We start from the raw sequence: 22,345 nt of genomic DNA, 5'->3' as shown, positions 1-22,345 counted from the left end.
AGATGTCACTGGTAAAAGGAGAGCTACCACTATGGCATTACACTGCTTCCACATCCATGGTTCATGTGGTAACACCTGGTAACAGCTGGACTGGAGCAGTGAGTAGCTTTCCAGTCCTTCTTGGGTACTGGGCACAGGCAAGTAAAGCTAATAATATTAGTTTTGCTCCCTTCCCCTCCTCCTTCCTTTCTTCTACTACAGAGTCCAGATAACCAGGACTCTGGCCAAGGGAAAGACATCTGCATTCAGCAACAGCATTGACAAACCTTTTCGCCTTTTGCTGACAAAGAGTGTGACCAAGAACAGCAGCGAGTTTAAGAAAAATTCCCATGAAAACTGCATAGATGCAAGCAGAAAAATGAAGAGCATTTTCTATCTAGCACACATTCAGCTCCTCAAGGAACATAACACCACACTGATGTGTTGTCAAATGTGGCAACTCCTCTGCAGAGATACTTGGGTAAGCTGAGTCAGTAAGTTTTATTTAACTGTCAGCCCTTTCTACTGCACTGTATCAAAGTCAAGAAACAAAGCTTTAACCTCATCTGACTCTCAGCAGACGCTGGCTTATGGGGCACTTCCGGCAGGGAGAACTTGAGAGGGTTTAGAGAAGAACACTAATGAAATTAGTAGCATATTAACAATGCCTGGTTTTCAGAATAAGCTGAGCCCATTCTAAGAAAGTGAAGTCCCTTCATGGAGTTGGACAGGAACAATCAATGACGTTTGGTTTTGGAGTTTTTCTCTCTGCAGGTCTATGTGCTTGCAGCTGAATTCTGAATGTTTGCATTTGGTTTTTGATGCCAAAATATAAGCTCACTTCAGTTTACTTTGTTTACATTTGCTTTCCAGGCAACCTGTTGAAACTCTCTGCCTCAAACAAAATAGATGACAGTGACAGTCACATAGCCAGGCTTTCCTGCTGAGAGGTAGAAAAATAGACTGTCCCACCAGTGTTTGAATCCATTTCTAGTGATGTATTTATAGGTGAAAAGGCAGAAAAACTGTCTCCACTCAAAAATACCAACTGACTATAAAAGTTTACAGCTTTCCATCCAGGAATTTTCCCCCTTCTTCTAACTACACTGCAGTTAGCATTATCTTGTACTGTCTCTCTCTACATGTACCCATTGCAAGGGTTGTTGCCAGCAACTAAGAAATCAAACAGTCTGACAGACTGTTCTCCACCCCTTTCCTCTATTAGGAGAGGAATGCTGGTTATAGATGGGTTAATTATTACATTCAACATTATCCTTTGGGAAAGCAATGACAGGGCACTCTCAAGACTGTTACTGCAGATAGACCCTTACAGCTCTTCCACTCACCCTACAGCTAGAAGCCCTTGAGTGGCTCCCTCCTGAGCAGCCTTTCTGAAGAATTTTTCAAGTGCAACTTTCTTCATTTTGGTGAAATCCTTTTCTTTCTGGCTAGGAAAGTTCTGAATTTCATTTAGTTTGTTTCTGTGTTCAGCTGTCTTAGGCTTCTAAACTGATAGCCTGCTGCTGCAGGTGCCATTTTGGAGACTAGATTCACATGCAGAAGACAAACTGTTTTCTCCTGAAAATTGTTCTTGCTCACTTGTTATTTATCTTCAGGCAAAAAAATAAAGTAATTCATACCACAAATCTGCAATTTTTTATATACATGAAAGACACAACATTAATCTTACCATGTTTCAACATCTAGATATGGATAACTTGCCTGCCTCAAAGGATTTTTGAGGTGTTGTGTAATTAAATGCATTACCAACATTAAAATACATTTTAACTTAAGCTGTCTCCAGCCTCTCTGAGTAGGATTGTATCATAACTAAACCATTCAGACACAGTCATTCCTTGCTTCAGAAATGATCTCTGGGTGATAGTTCAAGAGAAAGGAGAAAAACTAACACTCTAAAGCAATTTTATGTGGCTACGCATTGATCTAGTACAAGCTCAGTGGTGTTTTAAGACTGATCCAAACCTACCTAACTATGGATATAATAAATGATTATTCATAATAAAATGTTTTGCATACCTTCACTTTAAACAGGCATTGGGCACACATGCCTGCTTTGTTTTATGTTACAAGGTGGAGGACAGCAGAAAAAGAGGTCCTCCTCCTTAAATTACCGCATTGCCATTAATACTGAATGCATGGGGGTTACAAATCGTGCTCACCCTACCCACCAGCTGTTGTCTGTGCCCCCACAGCCCTGTGGCTATGGATGTCTCTGTGCTGGTCCCCTGGCAGAGACCCGACTCTACCTGGGTCTTGCGCTGCCGAGGCCGTGCCGGTGTGTCAGCCATGCCAGGCACAGCAGGCTGCACAGTCCAGCTCCTGCCCAGCCACACAAACACTTGGTATGTCTGCTGGTAAAGCACCTAGTGCAACCAGCCCCACTGCAGCAAAACACAGACATGAGCCACAAGTGCGCCCATCTCCTCCACACGTTTCAGCAACTCAGGAGCAGGCTGGGCCCTATGTAATAATAAAGTGACCCTGTTGCAAACCTTGCATCAATTCACAACTGGAAATTGCCATTTCTCCCACCACATTTCTGTCTGTGGTGGGCTCCCTCAGTGGGAGGGGGGGGGGGAGAGGGGAAGAGGGGCGATGCGCAGCCCCCTGCCCGTCACTGGATCCCAGCAGATCACTGGAGATGCCTGTTAGGAAGGCAGAGGGAGGCAGGAGGGAGGGCGGCTATGTGGCTATGTGGGGAGGCCAAGCCGGGGTGTGTTAGTGGGGGACAGAGGCCGTGGCGTGTTCCCCCTGCTGCCACGGCCGCTGCCTGCGCTGAGTCACTGCGCTCCCACCCCTGCACAGACACGTTTCTGAAATAGATGACTGGGAGTATGTGATTTCCATACCGATGAGGCTCCCTAACAGCACTCCCCAGCTCCTCTTTCCCCTCATGTTAGCAGGAATCTAACATGAAATGGATTATTAAAACCTGTGTAAAAAAGCACCTCAGGAGAGGCCACCACCTCTGCCTTAAGCAGACGTGGAGGGCAGTGAGGCACGGATGTGGCTGCCAGTTCTGTGGCCTCCTCACACAGGTCCCCTGCCTCTGCAGTGCAGCAGGGCTGGCAGAAGCATGGCACTGCTTCCTGGCTGGCAGATTTTTTAAAGTAGGTTGGAAATGTTTTTTTGCCTTCCTCCATTTCCTTTTCCAGCCCAGCACCTCCAAGGGTACCTCAGCCTGTGGGGCCAACAGCCCCACAGAGCCCTACAGAGAAACCTTACTGCCATGGCCACTAGCCTCCCACACCAGCCCCTCTGACTCTTCTGCCTTGGTTTAACCTCCATTTCTTCTTCTACTCCTTCCTTCCTTCCTTGTGGAGGAATGACAACAGCTAAATATTAGTATTTTAACACCTATTTTTGATCTTTTTGACAGCAAAAGAATTACTGTACCTTCTGTGGAAAGTTTTACAGATCCTTGTTTGGTTACAAAGGACATCTACAAAAACACAATCGCAGTGAGATTTCATAAAAAAAAAAAAAAAAAAAAAAAAAAAAAACAGTTTTATTGGTTTTCTTGCACAAAATAAGCTTCTACATGCTTCTGGCTTCCTGCCATACATAACCATTAATCTGAGTTTTTCCACTGCTTATGGTACAAGTTCTTGCTCACAGAAATCAGATCCTTGGTTATGTTTTCCTTTTGGCCACTGCTCTGTGCAATTGCTTCAGTTCCTTAAATCATCTTGCTCAAAAAAGGGGCCTTGATGCTAAATGTCAAACAAATAACGAGGCAGAGGACAGTATTTTAAAAATTCTCAGGTGCTTGTGAATATGAAGTAGCATCAAGGAGAATTTTCAGAGAGAAAGTGCTTAGAGAGAAGCCTTGCTCCTGGCTCGTAGAAAGCTCAAATGCTTTGGTGGGACACAGAGGTCAGGTGGAAGGTCTCCATGTCCTGCTAGAGCAGGCAAAATTATTAAAGAAAGCTTTCTGGTGTAGTTTTGACAGTTATGAATAGGAAATGCACTTCTGTGAATATTCTGTATCACTTAATTAAAATGAGCTATTTTTGTGAACGATTTTGACCATGAACCTTTTCCTTGAATATTCATTGACAATGTGAGGAAAGGCATGAGCAGAATTTATGGAAATTCATTTAAAATCTGAATGACTATGCTTGAGATTTTTTTATTATATTCATTAAATATTTGTTACGTATTTTTTATTTTTAATGTTGGTTTGATTATCTAAAGATAGAAACAGATGCATAGACACTCACATCACATAATAACTGTTCAGTTATAACTATAACTAATTATTCACATTATATGAGAGATCCCTCTAGATATTTTCTTAAGTGAGTTTGCATCAGTCACAATATGAAAACCATTGGCAATCCATTTGAACGGTAACAGTTTCTGCCCCAGGTCTGGTCCCAGTGTACATTTCTAAAGGCACAGAAGGACCAGGGGTGAGTCACTAGGAAACAAAGAACAATCCCCGCTACATACTCATGCTTTATGATGCCCAGCAAAGATGGCAGGAATTAAAGGAAAAGCACTACAAGGAGAAAAAAAAACTGTAGCATATGTTGCTCAGGAGACTGTGTGCCGATTTGGGCTGTGGAAACTACTCTAATGCATGCCTCTTCTGGTCCCTGATACAGCCTGAAATCCTCAGGCACAGTGATGCCTTAAACTTTCTCCAGATCCCTAGGCAATGAAACGATTACCCTAAAGCTTCTTTGCCTCTGGAGATGAACCATGGTCCCAGCCCAAGAATCTTCTCCTAGAGCACTGGAATAACGCTTAGAAGAACTAAGCAGAAATCCCAGGGCATTTGAACAGATCCTGGAGGACTCAGACATTGAGTTAGGACAAAGACAAAGCATTCTGATCTCACTCTATTAAACTGTACTCTTTCAGAGCCTGAAATAGCAGAGCAATGCCTGCGGATACAATGGTGAAGCCTCTACTGGGATTACAATGCATCGGTTATTTCATTATTTCTAAAAATATTTAAAAGAAGACCAGTCTCAACACAGCTTGGTACAAAAAAAAAAAAAAAAAAGGATTATATTTGTGCTTTTATCTTATTATATTAAATGTGTTGGTATATGTACATATTGTCTATTTTTCTCTCATTTCATTATTCAGAGATTATTAATCTCTTTAGGTATCCATATAGTACTCAGGACTTCACAGGATTATTTAGGCCCATGTGCATCAGGCCTGGGTTTATAGGAAGCATAGCCCAGGGATGCTTCTGTGAGCTAGGGTGCTACACAGGGTACACAGGGTGCTAGCATTGCATTTGACAGTAGCCAAAGGGAGGACATCTTGGACATTGCTCATTTACCTAATTTCCAGAAAATATTTTTCATGCAGAACAAGAATTCAATACAAAACTAAAGGAACATAGTAAAATAAAGCACTAAAAGAGGGACTTCACCTGAGAATATCTCTCATTGTACTCTCATCGTTGGTTTCTTTACTTTTCTAAAGACACAGTAATATTTGTTCTTCTCAGTGCCTGCAGAGGTGGCCAAAGCCATTAGTGACAGTGAAGGGTGTCCAAGGGAGGTGCCATGGGAGGGCAAAATGTGCTGTAGACCATTCTAGTCCTGGTAACTTGCCAGCACACAGGTCAGGAATGGGTCTGAAGTCTGTGCCTGTGATGTTAGTACTGCTGTTCCCTTTTAGATTTTGGGCCACACCTGGTCCCATTCCCATATGATGAGTAGGAGTCCTTTCCAACAGAAAGCAGTCATGGAGGCAGACTTGTGCTTTGGTTTCTCTGCATGGAAAGAAAAGAATAAGGCACAGAAGAATCATAGAATATCCCCAGGTTGGAAGGGACCCACAAGGACTATTGAGTCCAACTCCTGGCTCCACACAGGACCACCCAAAAATCAGACCCTATGTCTGAGAGTGTTGTCTAAACACTTCTTGAAATCCAGCAGGCTCGGTGCCATGACCACTGCCCTGAGGACCCTGTCCCTGTGCCCGACCACCCTCTGGGTGCAGAACCTTTCCCTAACAACCCATCCTGCCCCTTCCCTGTCCCAGCTCCATGCCATTCCCTCGGGTCCTGTCGCTGTCCCCAGAGAGCAGAGCTCAGTGCCTGCCCCTCCGCTCCTCTTGTGAGGGAGCTGCAGGCCGCCATGAGGCCTCCCCTCAGCCTGCTCTGCTCTGGGCTGAGCAGCCTGAAGAATGAGATGTTGAACTCTGTGCATTTCCCCATGTTTCCTGGAGGGCAGGTACATGGCATTAACTGTCATGCAGGAGGTGGACTCTTCATCCTGAAAAGCAGAGAAGACAAATTACATTCTGACATGAATGACAAAAATATCCATGATTGTATTAGACAGAATTAAAAATACATAAAAGGGTAATTAATTCCCATGTTTAAAATACTAAGTAAGAGTAGAAGAATCCTCTCTTATTGGCAGATTATTCTATAGCAAATCAATACATTATCCTGTGACTTCCTCTGAGGGAACTGATCTTTGGATGGGGATATTCTCAGAAGCAGGGTACTGGCTAGTATCAGCTCTGCTGAAGAGTGCAAATCCTTATTTCTAAAATGGAAGGGGGTGTCACTATTTATCTATGATTTCTGTCTATATTGTACTGTTCAAAAGTCAAACCACAGACTTTATCAGGCTGATGAGCATGTGTTCAGACAGGCATGCTGGTTGCTACTTAAAGCCTTTCAATTCCCAGGGATGAACTGAACATATTTACCAAGGTTAAACAGGTTTGACTGCAATCATTCTGTCTGTCTCTAACATGTTATATGATTGCAAAAGAACACAGAATGTGAATTCTTATGTATTCTAGCACCCTAGCTATATATATATATATTCTGAGGCTCAGTAAAGCTTCTCACAGATGGAATCAGACAGGGAGAAACACACAGAAATTTAGAGCAGCTTAAGTTCCTGCCTTGCACATCTGCAGCTCTAGGTAGTGAAGAGACTGAATTCTGAGCCTATTGTCCATCTCTCCTGCACCTGCTGCCTGTCAGAGGAGCTTTTGGCACTACACCAGCACCTCAGAGCTTTCTCAAAATCGAGGCACGCAAGATGTGAAGTCACTTTGGAAAATCTTGGCACTGGAGGAACCAGAAATATACCAACATATAAATGTAGAAAAGGAATAGACCTGGCTGTGCTGTACAGAAAGCTTCTGCTTTGAACTAGAAGGTCCTTTCCTTTTCTATCAAGATACTCTCCAAAACAAGTATAGTTAGAATGACTTGTTACATCTCTAATATGGTTGTACAGAACATTTTTATTCAGCTCCCTGATAAAATCAGTGTTTATCTGATAAGGATACCAAATAACCTCATCTAAGATCCATGCTTTATCATTACAATAATATCTATCATCTGAATTGTGTATTGTCCGCTGCATCAAATAAGTACTTTACTATTTTTTAAATTCTTATTCTCACAAAGACCTTTTAAGGGAAATGAAAGCTGTATTTTACTAATGTGTAGAGGTTAAGTATTATATCCAAGGTCACCCAATTCTGTAGGTGGCTGGGAGCATTTTGATGATCTAAGTTAGTGCTCTAATCAGTGAACAGCTTTTCCAGAAAAACATATAGCCTCCTAAGTTGTGCAGAAAAATAAGTGTTAAAATGTAGTAATCTGCAAATAGCTTCAGTTGTTGTTCTCCTTCATGAGTAATCAAAGCAGGTAAAACAAAGGTAAGTTCCCTACAGCCAGCTTTCAATGAAATCTGTTTTAGGAAAAATGAGAGCTGTCAAAGGAAAATGAGACCTATGCAACTTCTAGGAGCTTCTGGAAGCTGTGGTTGTATGCTTGCATTGTGTGTTGCTATAGTAATGCCCCTTTCCGATTCAAAATCTGCCCTGTGCTAAGATCCCCAGCACAATAATGGGCTTTGTGAATGCTAACCCTTTGTCTTTCCATTGTACAAATAATCGGGTAGCCCAATGCCAGATGTGCTGTACCTAGCATCCTACTAAGAACAAACCGAAGACAGAGAAGTTATTTCCTTCACAAACATGGTATTTGAAAACTAGGAATTTTTAGGAAGAGAGGACAATAACCAAAGATCAGTGGCCACTTAGTGCCTCACTTACTCAGATAGTCCTTTGGGACATTTTCCATTTCCAGACAACACAAACTGCATCCTGTGACAGGCGATGATGGACACTCCAGATCGCTATAGCTACCTGGCACTGCCAGCATGTTCTTACTCATCGCTGATGGTTTGCATAATGTGTTACCGTAGCACTGCCAGTGAGCACTGCAATAAATGGCAGAAAGAAGACTTCACTGAGCTGCTCTGTGCCAACAGGGAAGGTGTCTCCCCAGACCAGCATGGAATCATCTATAGCCAGACCCTCTGACCAAAGAAACTCCGCTATGACTTTGGTCCTGTTGCACACACTTATTATAATTTGTTTTTGTTTGTTTGTTTGTTTGTTTGTTTGCTATTAGGCCCTTTTGTGATATTTAGGCCCTACCTGGGGACTGTTGTTGTCTTTGATGCCTTTTGACTGATGAGGATCCCTGCTGAGGGATATTGTGAAGGCACTGTGTGCTTTCCCTCATGATGTGCACTTCCAAATGTGTTGTGATGTAGGGCTGGGTTTGGTGTTAGTATATGCGCTGTCCTTGCATAGCAGAGCTGAGCATAAGGCACAAGAGGATCTTACCAAGTTTTGTGCTGTTCTGGTGAGGATGGACCACGATTCCTAAAGTAAGCTGTCCCTGGTGAGCAAATATGCAGGATAAAGTACAGAGATTAGCTCACAACAGAAAATGGTACTTCAGAGAACTACTGGATAATTAGTAACTTGGAGGTTGTAGACCTCATATACTTTCCAGATAAAAAACCCTAACCTTCTGGGTTCCTTCTCTCTATGGATAGGTTTAGCCTCTTGTGAACAGCTTGTACCAACAGGGAGCCTGGCATGGAGTGCTAAGAGAAGTATCTGTATCACATAGTGGCACTGTGTGTATGCTGTCCATGCACTTTGAAGTTGCCATGTTAGCTGCAGGATGTATCATGTCTCTTCTATGGCTCCTAAAAAGCTCTGGCTGATACTTGAATTTGTTCCTGTGGAGGCAGGGATTACATTACCAACATTATTCTTAGGTTGCCCCCAGTGCGATACCCACTGTTCCCACTAATCCCATCATTGGCAAAAGCTGTAGATAAAAACTATTTCTCTCATGGAAGTGCCAGGAAGAAATGTCCATGGAGGCCATGGACAAACTTAGTCCTTGGTCCTGAATTTCAGATGCTCGAGTCCATGAGGCTTCACAGGTGGGGGCTAACCCCAGCAGGCTGAGGCCTACCACCACGAGTGAAAGAACTGGTTGCTATGGTCAGTCAAAGAAGAACTTGCATTTACATGTTTCTCTTCACCACAAGGATTTCCTTGTCACCTGGATTTCAGCACAACATTGGTGCCACTGTCCTTCTCTGCTGAAGAGACTGTCACTTCTCCGCTGAAGAGCAGGAGCTTTTTATTAGTGGAAAGTATGCCATGCTGTGCCTTGGGACAGGCTGCAATACTGGTGGTGGGTAAAACTGCCACAGGGAGACTGTTACCATTTTAAATGTGACCTGTCCACTAATACCAGCTGATAGAAAACCACATGTAATATTCGTGGGTGGTCAAGACCACAGCTGTGCATTTCATAGGCTGTAATGCTTTACTGCTGTCCAAATACTCCGTACAACTTTAGGTATTTGACAATAATCGTACACTCAGACTCTGCTAATTATCTACACCTCATTCTTTCAAAGGGCTGTTCGCTGTGAACGCCATGCAACAAAACACATCTTCAAGGAGGTGAATAAAAATTAAAAGATTTCGTATTATATCGTTTTCCTTAAAGTGAATGGAATTGTGCATGTACTGAATGCAAGAACATGTCTCTGCTCTATCTTGTTTCCGTTATTATTTTTGCCTCTCTTTATTGTAGCTTTTTTTTTGCTACAAACTGTTTGCCTTGTACTTCTGCCTGTTGTTGAGAAGAAAGTCCTGACAATGCAGCCTAATACTTCAGGATCTTTCTAGGTTTATAAATCCCAGTTTATGACAAGGGCACTTTACTAAATAATGTAAAAAAGAAAAAATGCTGTCAAATGCCCTTAATAACTGGGTATGTCCCTTTCAACATATTTCTTTCTATTTGTCAGCTGGAAAGGATAAAATATGGCAGATTTTTTTTTTTTATTTGACACACAATAGGCTCTGAGTGACTTGTTATGTAAATTACATTTCATTTAAGTTCAGCTTTAGAATAAAGAAAGACTAGTAACTATTTAAATGAAGAAGGAAACGTAAAGGTTTTTGGGAAATACTATTCAATGAACAAGACCCCCTAGCAAAGAGAGTATAGTATGGTGCAGGGGGAGCATTAAAAATCTGACCAGAAAGTCTATCTGGGTCATGTGTTTTTAATTGAAAAATAAAAATTTGGAATGTAACAGAGAAAAATGTCTCCTCTCAAAAAAATAAATCCTCACATCACCCAGTCCAACCATAATAAATTAAGCTAACAGCTTTAGAAATATCTCTGAGTCTGTCATGAGGCTGTGTTACTAATAGGTTGTTGAGACAGGCTTTTTCTGAAAAATCTTTCGTGAACCTGCTGCACAAGCCCTTTTCAAAATAAGAAAGTCTACTTCCCTGAGGACATAGGTATTAGACAGCACTGCAAAACTGCACATTGCACTCAGCATTATCCACAGCCCACTGACCCTCCCACCCCCCTGCTTGCTTCTTTGTGCCTGCTTAAAGCTCTCCCCAGGATGTCTGTGCTGATGATGGGAGACGAGGGGAGGCTGGAGGAGGCATGATGAAGGTTTTGCCCCAAATTTGCTATTTTTTCTGCCAGTGGTTCATCTGATGTTTACTGCAAAGGTAGCACTGAGTATGTGAGGCTCTACTGTGTAGGATAGACAAGGCTCCTGGTACAAGCAATTGGCAGAGTTTTAGCTTCATTAATCATAACCCATTCATGTCAGTAGTAAAACTCTTTGTGACCTCAGTGGAGCCAGATTTCAATCCAGACAGACTAAGCCTGATCAAAGCAAGTCTACATGAGACAATGCTTAAATCATCAGCAGAAACTAGCTGACCATGAATCCTTCTTGACCAGATGAAAGAAATAGCGACAAATTTTGAGTCAATGCCTGTAAAGGCAAGGGTTCAGTCTTGTGCTCTGTTGCACTGGGAATTCATGAATTTCCACTCAGTCCTGCAAAATGAATCATTGTGTGGCATTAGGCAGATCATCTAACTGCCATCTAGTACAAGTTTTCCACCCATAAAGTGGGAACAGTTAAATCTGAGCATGTCATTTATTGCTCAGAGAATCAACAACATGGCTTGAACCTTGTCTGGTGTAGATGACAGGCTATACAAGATCTCTTCAAGCTAAGCCTTTGGTCAGTACCTTGCTGTTGAGGTTCAAGTTCTGCAGAAGATACAGCTAAATGATACCTGTGGATTTGAATTTGTAGAGAAGGCAGCTGTGCACATACGCAATATCAGAACAGAATTCAGGCCACATTATGTTAGTATCTTCAGCTAATCTGGTCTTCACTTAGCAGTTAATAAGAAATCATTCTGGAAAGGTACATGCTCATTGCTATTGGCATTCAGATTCTTTTCTTTCTGGTTCATTTTGCCAGCATAGCCTAAATGTTTGAGACTGTGCATGCAGGAAGGAACTGCAGTTGAGAAAAATATTAAAAATACCTTGGCAAGCCCTGACTTTTTTTTTTTTTTTTTTTTTTTTTTTACAGAATTGTCAAAAGTCAAAGAAGATTATGAGGTTAAATTGTGGATTTTAACCTCAATTCCTGTCTTTATTAACACACCAGTTACAGATTTTTGCACTCTAGTGGTCCATGGTCCACTGAAGTGAAAGCTCTAATGGTGTTCAGCTGAAGCCCAGCATTATATATTTTCTACCCTTTAAAATGAAAACATGTCACTCTAAAGCAGTCAACATTCTCATCTTCCCATATGCATCTGTTTATGAATAACATCCTCCCCTTTGATAGCTTAAGAATGAGTGTGAAATCCCCAGTCACTTTCCTTTGTTTGTTTGTTTGTTTGTGTTTTTTTTTGTGTTTTTTTTTTTTGTTTGTTTGTTTTTGTCTGAATGAGGCATTTAATCTGGCATTAAATATACAGACTCAGTTGCTCTCAGTTACCTGCTGGTATAAATTCTTCATATCTCACTGGATCCCAGGGACTGTTTTTCCTGCATCACAATGGTGTGATTTCACTGATGTCAGTGCTGCAGCAGCAGGGCCATCAGGAGCTCTGCTGGCTCAGGTACCACATGTGAACAAGGGTTTCTCTCTGATCTAAATCGAACACAGACCACAATTAACACCACTGACAGCAGCTAGATTATACATGCACAACACCACCTCAGTCAGTCCCTCCAGTCTACACTGTGCACGTAACAAAACAGCTCCATCAGTTGTGTTTCAGTAATGTATTATTAAAATGCATTCTACAGTGTATAAAACAAATATGAAAACAGAGCAGGAAGTGCAGGGAAAGATTTACAACAGCTGAATATTATCATTGATAATCCTGGTCCTAAAAAATGATGGAAAGATCTCTTTCCTTTACAGAGCTTTAAGCCCTCCATCTTACCCCTCCTTTGCCAACAGCACTAAAAAAGTGAGTGAATACCCAGAAGTAGGTCATGATTGCTAATATCCAAGGATACCAGGTTTCTGTGGTTACCTTAGCGCTCCCTCCCTTCCTCCCTCTCTATCCCTCCCTCCAAGCAAAGTGCAGCCCCCGTACCGCTGCTCCACACCATTGCTGCATCATTGACTGCAAAACCACTGCTCCTGATTTACACCCGCACCTCAAAGAGTCTGCACCCATGGTGCCTGTGCAAAGAAAGCCGGGAGCTGTGGAGCACCGGGGCCAGGTGCCACGCTGTGTCTGTCACGCTGTCTGTCCCCTGCCATGCTGCATCAGCACCTTGGCTGGGTGACAGACAGGACGTGATGGCAGAGACCGGCACCCCAGGACCTACAGCACCTGGTGGGGTGGCAGGTGGGAATAGGTGGTGTGATGAGTAAGAGGGTACCCCCTCGTCCCAGAACATCATGGAGAGTCAAACTGAGAAATTAGGTGCCATGCTACCGCATCACTGCAGCCCCGATGCCCTCATGCGTGGCTGAAGGGGATGTTTCTCTAGCACGTCTTCCAGCTAGGATGACACAGAATAGGCTTAGGCTGCGGACACAGAAACAGAGAGGCAAGGCTCGAGGCATAAACACAAAGCAAATCACACCGTGGCAGCTGTGTACAAAACGGGCCGGCTGTGCATTTGAAAGCGTGAGAAAGGAGCAGGCTGTGCACAGAAAGGCAGGCTTCTGAGATGTGACAATTTTAGCACTGATTCATCATGGGGTAAATTTGCCACAAGTGGGGCTGGGCCACAGCATTTAAAGGGCCCTGCACTGGCTCCCATTTGGGCAGGCTTTGTACCAGGCTTTTGCTCAAATGGGATATTCTTTTTTTTTTTTTTTTTTTTTTTTTTTTGACAGGTCTCATGGGGTTCTAGAAATTGCTAAGACAGACAGCCTGGCAGCTGCAGCTCATTTTCAGAAGTTCTATAAAGCACAGTGACTATTAAACAGTCTGATTCTAAATTTGGGACTTATTTACCCTTATTTTTTGTTGATACCAAGGTTCTTGCCCACCAGCTCCCTTGTTAAATACTCAGGGTGTGCCCTGAGCAATGGAAGGCATACTGGTCAAAACAAATGTGTTTGCATCCTTACGAGCAGAGCTTCTGCTGGTACATACCACTGTGGCCCGGGGGTGGATATTTTAGCAGCATAACACTAGAAGCAACTGAATTCAGTCATGATTTGCAAATATTCGTGTAATGCTTGTTTAATCCAGAAGAGTCCAGACATCATCTACTCTATACCAAGCAGTTCCCATCACCCTACTAGACACCCTCTGACTGTACTTGCAAAGAACTCTCTCAGTTTTAACCATTTTACGTACCCGCTGAGTGCCACATTTAAGCAACTTTCCACTGTCAAATTAACACTTCTCTTCTGCCCAATTCACATGAAACTCGCATAACCCTCATAGCTGCCTGTTGCTGTAAGCCCCCAAATTACCCTTGGAAGTCAGTCCTGGTTGAAACTGAAGCTGTAAGTGTTTTAACTTTTAATTACACTCATTCAACATATGCATTGGCAGACCTCCAGGATTTGGGCCCTGCATGCTAACTGCTCTGCAGAAGAGAAGCTGGTAAAGAAGGAAGTCATCGGATAAAGTGGCTATAGTAAAAATACCAAACTCTTGTGCATACATAGGCTATTCATTGAATTCTAGACAAAAAAAAAAAAAAAAAGGACTACCAGATTATATCACAAACGGTATAATCTGCACACAAACATATATATATACCATATATATAGTATAAACATAAATATATATGTAATCTATATAGTATAATCTGTATCACAAACAATATAATCTGCACTGAATCACAAAATAAGTTTTAAAAAATGTGTTTAACTGAACATTTTGGAAAGGAGTTTAGCCGTGATCTGACATATCCACTGATGGAGAATTTGGCATGAAACTTAAAGTTTGTTCCAGTCATAAATCATTCCTACTGTTAAAAAACAAATTATGCCAGATTTTTCATTTAAATTTGTCTGGTCAGCTTCAGTTTGCAACTATTGTTTCTTATTATGCTTTTCTCCGATAAATTAAAGAGTTCTTTAGTACCTAGTATTTTCTCACCATGGAGGTACTCACACTGTAATCAAGCCACTTCTCAATCCTCTTTTTGATAATCTTAACAGGTTAAGCACTCTGAGTCTCTTACTATAAAGTATTATCTCAAACGGTAATTCTAATTTTCTCAAAGCATTTTTGGAAGTCTTTTCTGCAACCTCATCATTTCTTCAATATTCTGCTGAAGATGTGGACATTAGGACATTGTCCAGTAGCCCACTAGAGGTGTCACCAAAGCCATTTGCAAAAATGACTTTACTGCAAATTGTTATTCCTCTCTCTACTCATCCAAGAATCACATTTAGCCCTCTTTTTAAAATTAACATGTCAGCCAATGAGTCTCCAATCCAATTCTTTATGGAGTTTTATTTGTAAATTGTCTAGGTATACTGACTGAAAGTGTTAGCTAAGTCATACACACATCTCCAGCTTCTGGAAGTCAAGTAACCACTTCAAGGATGCATTTTTCCATCCACATGCCTATAACATACAAGAATACAATTGTACGTGCCTGTCTGTCTGTCCCTTCTCAGCCAATGTGTCACCTTCCCCCAATGCCTCAGAGCATCCCAGATCTGTACTTCCAACCCTCAACTTGCAGTCTTCAGTGATAATGCAGCTTTTCAGTTTGCATGGTTCTGGCACAACAATGAGTCTCTGCATCTCAACCAAGACTTCCAGAGAGGAGGCCATGGGCTCCCCTTTCACAGAGCACAGAACAAAGTCATGCGTGTGGAGGGAGCCACCTTCCAGACAGACATGGTGAGGAGCTGGACAGAGGGCCAAAATGCACAGCAGTCGCAGCAGATGATGAAACCAGAGGTGGCAGCCATGCAGGCAGGGAGGAACTGCTGAGCTGGCTGCCTTTTTGAGCAAACCCTCCTTTTTTCACCAACATCAGCCTTTGTTTTTCAGCTTGTCACTTACTGCCATACCTTTTCCTCCACACTACTTTCACGTACAAAGTCTTTTCTCCTACTGCTTTTTATTCCCAGTCGACTCATTCCCACTTAAGTTCACTCTCCCCTGCCAAAGCTCTTTAAACCCTTCCTGGAAACAACATTTCTCCTGTTGCTTTCCCACCCTGGCTCTTGTGTGTCACCCCCTTGTGACCTCCTCCTCCAGGACACTTGAACACCTCTGGGGCAGCGACCGCTTGGAGCTGTGTTCACCCACCCTTGTGCAACGCGGCTCTGGTGCTTGGTAATTTTTTTAGCCAATACCCTAATAGAGGTGACTAATTGTGGCAGCACTGTGATGTCTAGTAGGAGAGACTGATGAAATAATTGTGTAGCGGGGATGAAGCAGCCGGGCTGATGGTGAAGCAGAGCAGGCATTAGCTGTGCCAGGCTTACATAACATTGCAGGCTGAGTGAGAAGCACCCAGAAGGAATTCACTCCTTATCTCACCCCTTCCTCCCCCTTTATTATAAAAAATAAAAAATAAAAGATTTCCTTTATTGCTGCTGCATGGCTGGGTGCAGGTCCCTGGGCTCTCGGTGGGGCAGGAGGCACAGCCCAGCCGCCGCTCCGCACTGGCGCAGGACTCGCTCCAGCTCTGATCCCACACGGTTTGCTGGGCACGGAGTCAGGTGTCACTGCTAAAAAATGGTTCTCTGCCTTCTGATTCATGATGGCTTTTTTTCATGTCTTGCAGTGGATGAGAAATATAATTTGAGTTTCAATATATGGCTGGGGGTGCCTTTCTTCTCTCGTTAATTAGTTATGACCCTCGCCTGGTACTGACGCTTATGTCGCTTTAGATGGCTGATATCTGCTAACCACCTTTCCGAAAGATTACAAAAGAGCCATGAGAATGAGAACGGGGGGATGGATAGATGGATGGACGGATGAGGGATGCCTCTATTACAAGGAGCAAGCACAGAAAGCTTGGATTAGGGTGAACAGCTGGTGCATATTCAATAATCAACTGCTCTGAAAGAAAAGCCTATTTTTTCTCATCCCATGGCATTAGAGAACAGGATACCAGAGCTGCCAGCCTTACAATTGAAATCTGCCCACACAGAATAGCAAATTCCCCTTGGCTTGCATTTAAATGCTCCTGGCTCATTATAACTCCATACAGCCTTTAATACATACATGTGGTCGGCATATTATCCTGCAAACAGAGCGCTGCACTGCTTCTCTCAGCATGTCGCTGCCTTCATTTCAACACCAAAGGGAGGGATGGGGCGGGGGGAGAGAAAGGAGGACAGGCAGCTTATCGAGTTTACAGCTGCTGCTGAGAATATTGGTTTGATCCTCGCTGCTGGTTAGGATTCGTTTCCGCAACAGGCATGAGGTCGGGGTGCTGAGCATCGTTTGAACGGGCTCAGGAGGTCATTCTTTGGGACGGCCCCTTGGGAACAACAGAGCCTGCGAAGGAGCTGGCGGGCCGCAGGGAGCCGTGCCGGTCAGCACCCTTGGGTGTCAGCATCCAGAGGGGAGGAGCAGAGTTGGTACATAAGCCTCTGACTGAAAAGCAGGCAGGGCTGTTTTTGGCTGTTTATCCCCAGGTACTTTGGTGATGCTAAACATGGCAGGGCTAGCAAGGCTTCCTCCAACCCTACTACCTACGTTGGCAGCAGCAGCTATAGTTCACTCTTCTTCCACTTCTTGACCACATGCCTCCATATGAGCCCAGGGAGCAAGCCCTGGGGGCAGAGATAAACCTGGTGCTGTGCCTGTGTGGTGTCTGAGCCCTTCTGCAGACCTGCCCAGGTTCCTGGGGATGGGCTGTGGTCCAGAGAGCAGAAGTCAACCTGCATGTGACGGTGACAAATGGGACACCAGACAGCTGTCAAGCAGGAACATTTTTCACTTCACCCTACCAGATGTGAACAAGAGGTGAGAGGCTCTATACATCATGCTTGATCCCACGAGCCAGACAGTCTCTTGGCTTCTCAGGAAAAGTAGAAGAAATGTTCTAAATGCCCTCGGTATTTCGGATCATCAGGATAACAACAATGACCAGAAATGGTCCAGCAACTTTGATCCATAGCAGGGTTCTGAATATTCAGAGAGAGAGCCCAAAAACTTGGACCACAGTTTCCCATTCGAACACCCTATTAATAATCATGTCATATTCCTGTTCATTCAGTGGCCTGGTTTTTGAGGGAAAACACTGCTCATCCCTGCTGCCTGAAATGCAAGAAGAATGGAAGGGTCTGCATTAAAATGTGTCAGCCTGAGTCCCTCCTGTGCTTCTTGCAGAAAGGAAAGGAAGATATTAATGCAGATGATTTTGTTACATAAATACATGTTGTATCAGGGCCATTTTTAGCATTTGTGGGGGTGTGAAGAACTTCTCCAAGCTGCGTATCTATTTCATAGGATTCAGCTGAACTGAGGAAAAGGACAGAGAGTTTTAAGGTAAACTATCAAGATACATTTTATTTAAACCCACGCAATTCTGTACAGGGCTCCACATGACAGAAAAAAGATTTCTCTAGCGCCTTTCTGGCCTTAGTAGTGCTTTTTAATGCTTTGTAACAGAAAGACCTCTTAATATAATTGGATGAAATTAAGGACAAATTTGTCATCAAATTTCAAATAATAAGTCTGCCATTTGGCTTCAGAGATTTTCAGTTTCTTTAAATTCCACATGGCTACAGCATTCAATTAAAATGGAATTTTAAAATCCAGAAACCTAATTTGCAGTTTAATCTCAAAGTAATTTAGACTTCAAATGGATATATTTCTAGTCAGGAAAGAGCCCATTTTTGTATGAAGAATAAAATCTGGGGGCATTTTTAGCAAACCAGGTTCACAAAAAAAAAAAAAAAAAAAAAAAAAAAAAAAACTCTTTATTTATGAGCAGTTCTCTGTCATCCCTCCCACCTCAGCCTCGTGCTCCTCCCATCCCTGGGCTGTGTGGCTCACGCTCTCCCTGGTGTGCCCGTCAGTGCAGCAGGCAGACAGCTACCTGCAGCCCCTGGTATGGCCGTGCCAGCTAGGGATGTGTTACACCCACCCCAAAATGGGCCCAAGTTCAGCTGCGGGCATAAGCTGAGGGTGGCTGGGACTGGCACGTGCAAAAGTGGATTTTGCAGTCCTTCCACATTGGAAGTGTCCAGCAACTGAAGCAGCAAGGAGATCCTCAGAGTTTTTTTGCCTGTTCTGAAAAAAACATAAATCATTTTATCTCCATGGTTATTTGAGAACATATTCCTTCTGGACAGGGACGCAGCTTTGGGGGACTGTTTTACTTAGAGGAAGACATTGTCAAAGAGAAGTTTTCATGGGATTAACTAGTGCCACAGTTTTTGTTTCTCAGGCTACAAAGGATCATGTTGTTTTGAAAGGACAAGTAAAGCAAAAGACACAAAAATCTAGCTTTATAAATCATCTGAGCTTGGCAATTTGACTGATTTCTGAATAGAGTCTACACTCTGTATTTCTTAGATCTCACCATGCAATCCACATGGTAGATCCCTGCTGGGTCACTGATAGCTACAAAGTGCTCAAAACTAGAGGGAAGAGAAGGGGTTACCTAAAAATAAATCTAATTTAGCACTTGGCGTATTCACAGCATCCTTGACCCAGAGTATTTTACAAACATGGTAAAGAATGTTAGTCTCATTTCATAAAATCAGACAAAGATAAGAGTCCTTTTTGGACACTTCACATTCTGGACACTTCACACTTCAGGAACTCAAGTTTTCTGCAACAGAGGTCAAGTTTTTCAAACTACCCTAAATTCACCCTGAATCTGCTGCCCCCTTTAATTTACTCCTCCAAGAGATTCATTCAAAGCCACCCTCTGAACTGGTGGTTTAAGTGGAAAAGAAGTCAAGAATTAATTTTGGTATTTGTGGTGCTTTCTGGTGAAAAGACAGAGAAGACTCAGACCCCCCCATATGCTCCCAATTTGCCCCTCCGTACTCCACCCACTCATTCTGTTAATCAGTTTACCGTGGATTTACTTTAGAGGGACTCAACTCCAGCTCCTGTCCTGCTGCTAAGGGGAGAAAGATTTACAATTATTGCTCAGCATTCATCAAAGAAGGAGACAAGATAAATGCAATATATCATAGTGGTAAGGATTCTTGGATGACCCTGTAGACTCTGGGGCCCAACTTCAGTGGCAGTATTAACAGCAGGAGGTGATTCAGGAATTCACAGAGATTTCAGAGAGGTCATAATCTGTGGGGAGCAATAAAACTGCTAAAACTATCCTTTGCAGAGGCTGACTGCCCCAGATCACGTTTTCTCTTTTTGGAGAAAGAAATAAATGAAGATCTTTGGGATACGCATCTTGAGACAAAGAGTAACATCCATTTACAGTAATGCAATCAGCATGAGAGAAAACCAAAGTAAAATAAGGAAGGTGTCGTCATTAGGAACACTCGAACCTGGTACAAAATAAGATATACATTGGAAAGACACTTCCATTACCAACTGTGAGGGCAGCTGAATGGATGGGATAATACACTGAGGCAGGTCTTTTCTACCTTTTGTTTCCATTAGAAACATAGTATGTCTATAAGACATAGGTTTTCTCTAAGTGCTTGCCATCTATCTTTTACATGTTTCCAGTATCAACAGAACAACATCACAGAAGCTCTTTTCAGCTGAGACTAAAGAGGAGTTTGCAAAATCAAGACCTCACCAAGCAAGTCACAGTGGCAAGCAGGTTAAAAATTAACTGGAGCTGCAAACAATTAAGCCATTCTCTCCAAGTGCTACTCTGCATTACAAAAGAGAAAGTAAGCAAAATACAGAAAGGAGGGAGAATGCAGTTCAGTGCCTTCAGCATGTGGCTGGGAAGCAGGAACAGATCAACACTGGCCTTCGTGAAGGTTTCACTGAATTCAGTATCTGTAGCTACAGTCCAACGATCCAACGATCCCGGACCAGCCAGGAGCCAGCACTGTGGACATGACAATACCCCCAGCACCAGGCACCTCACCAGTGTTCTTCTAGTCATGGCAGTAATGGAGGCATCTCTGATGGGTGAATCAACATGGCTAAAATTCATATTTAACTGTGGAAATACCTATTTCCTTCCCACCTGAGAAGTTTAAGTTAGGGCTTAAGTCTTTGAAGCTCTCCGGTACCTCTAAGTAGGAGAAAGAAATTGGGTACTTCAGGAGGTGCTTTTGGCTTTGTTCCTACAGTCATTTTTCTTAGCAACAACAACATAAGAAGAAATCTCCATCTCCTCTTTCCCCAGACCTGTACCCTCGCAGGGGAAGCAATGGGGTGAACTAGATTGCTGCCCCTATCTGGGTTAAAAGAAGCCCTGCCAAAAACAAATAAACAAACAAACAAACAAAATGCACAGATATTGGATAAACCTAATCAGCTTAGTGGAGGGAATAAGAAATGCTCTGACAGTGGGATCATTTGTTCTCCAGAGACATAAATCATCCTCGTGGGTTTATACTAAGAATACAGAGGTGAACTGAACCCATTCTGGAGAGCCTTGAAAGATTTCTCAGGGGCCAAGAAAGTAAGAAGAACAGCATGAGACACCAAAGGGAAAAAGAAACAGCAGGTAAGTCAAAAATTCGTAGTAGAACTATAAGAAGAGGAATGACCTCCACTCTTCTTCCCTCATCTCTCATCCTTAGAAGGAGAGGGTAAAAAAAAAGTTTACTGTGTTATCTTAGCTCTTTTTCAACAGACACAATGGACTGTGTTTTGTTGCTGTAAACCTACTGCCACCAATGGTCCTATTTGTTCTAATGCATTGCTTTGCTCACAGCACTGTACAAAAATCATATGATAAAGACAAAGGCACAGACACAGTATTTATTTAATCATGTTAATACATTGCTTACCTACTGAGTGATGTTTCTGTGCACACACACACGAGTTCAGAACTGAAACTTCCCTTAGATAAATGTCCTCCTCTTTATTCTCATATATATACACTAGACCCTTAACCTAGACATTGATATATACATATAAACATACATCATGTTGTTTTGCTAGTGCCATACATGGCTGTATGCACGCATCTTTGCCTGCTCAAACAGGATCTGCAGCCTAGCTGTATTTGATAAATATTGCCTAATTCTGTTTGATAAATGCTCCCTCTAAGACCTTTCCTCTATAACATGAGAAGTCAATGCCCTAATTTTAAGTTACCCTTTGAAAGCGAGCCAATATTCAGATGGATATTGACTCTGGGCCTGCTGGTTGTTCTGCAGCAGTGTTTGGAAGGCTGCTGTTTTAATGAATGTGCTAACATTTGATATACACACTAACAAAATCAATAGCACTATTTTTAAAAAGCGTGTGGCTTTCCTAAGTACACTGTCACTACCCCGTTGTGCAGAAGTTTACTAGAAACCTCCCCGTATGACTAAATTGATGCATCTGTCTCATTTCTCTACTTGCTTGCCAGGATGTATAACACCAGATTTCAAGGACTTTCAAAGTCAGCCTCTGCAGCAGAAAAATAATAATAATAATAATAAAAAAAATCTGTGCTTACTTAAGTTTGAAGTAGATGTGGTAACCAGTACTTGAAACTCCCATGTAAGTGTCAAATTTTCCTCATTTCTTCCCTGCTGTTGTCACAGAAGAGACTTAGGGAACCTAACACAGGTTTTCACATCAGAATTTCCTGGTTTTGTGGTTTCTGAAAGAACTG

The 22,345-nt window shown here is 42.7% G+C and overlaps 2 long non-coding RNA genes across 4 annotated transcripts in view; one reads left to right on the top strand and one right to left on the bottom strand.

Annotated features, from left to right (window-relative positions):
- Window positions 1–6,028: 6,028 nt before the first annotated feature.
- The window catches only part of LOC118168486, a 35,823-nt gene continuing 19,506 nt past the window's right edge, over window positions 6,029–22,345 (bottom strand). The window contains exons 1-3 of one of the 3 annotated variants that reach the window (XR_004751595.1): window positions 19,657–19,692; window positions 12,162–12,317; window positions 6,029–6,245 (exon numbers count right to left, since the gene is read on the bottom strand). This is a non-coding gene — a long non-coding RNA (uncharacterized LOC118168486). Of the gene's footprint in view, window positions 6,246–12,161; window positions 12,318–12,708; window positions 12,768–19,656; window positions 19,693–22,345 lie in introns of those variants that run through there. The other 2 variants (XR_004751594.1, XR_004751593.1) reach the window with 2 other exon arrangements.
- On the top strand, window positions 20,900–22,151 carry LOC118168488. The gene is made up of 2 exons (XR_004751596.1): window positions 20,900–21,241; window positions 22,097–22,151. It is a non-coding gene; the product is annotated as an uncharacterized LOC118168488 (long non-coding RNA).

The sequence above is a fragment of the Oxyura jamaicensis genome, chromosome 5, assembly GCF_011077185.1.
Source record: "Oxyura jamaicensis isolate SHBP4307 breed ruddy duck chromosome 5, BPBGC_Ojam_1.0, whole genome shotgun sequence".
Classification (NCBI taxonomy): domain Eukaryota; kingdom Metazoa; phylum Chordata; class Aves; order Anseriformes; family Anatidae; genus Oxyura; species Oxyura jamaicensis.
This window is presented reverse-complemented; position numbering and strand designations above follow the sequence as displayed.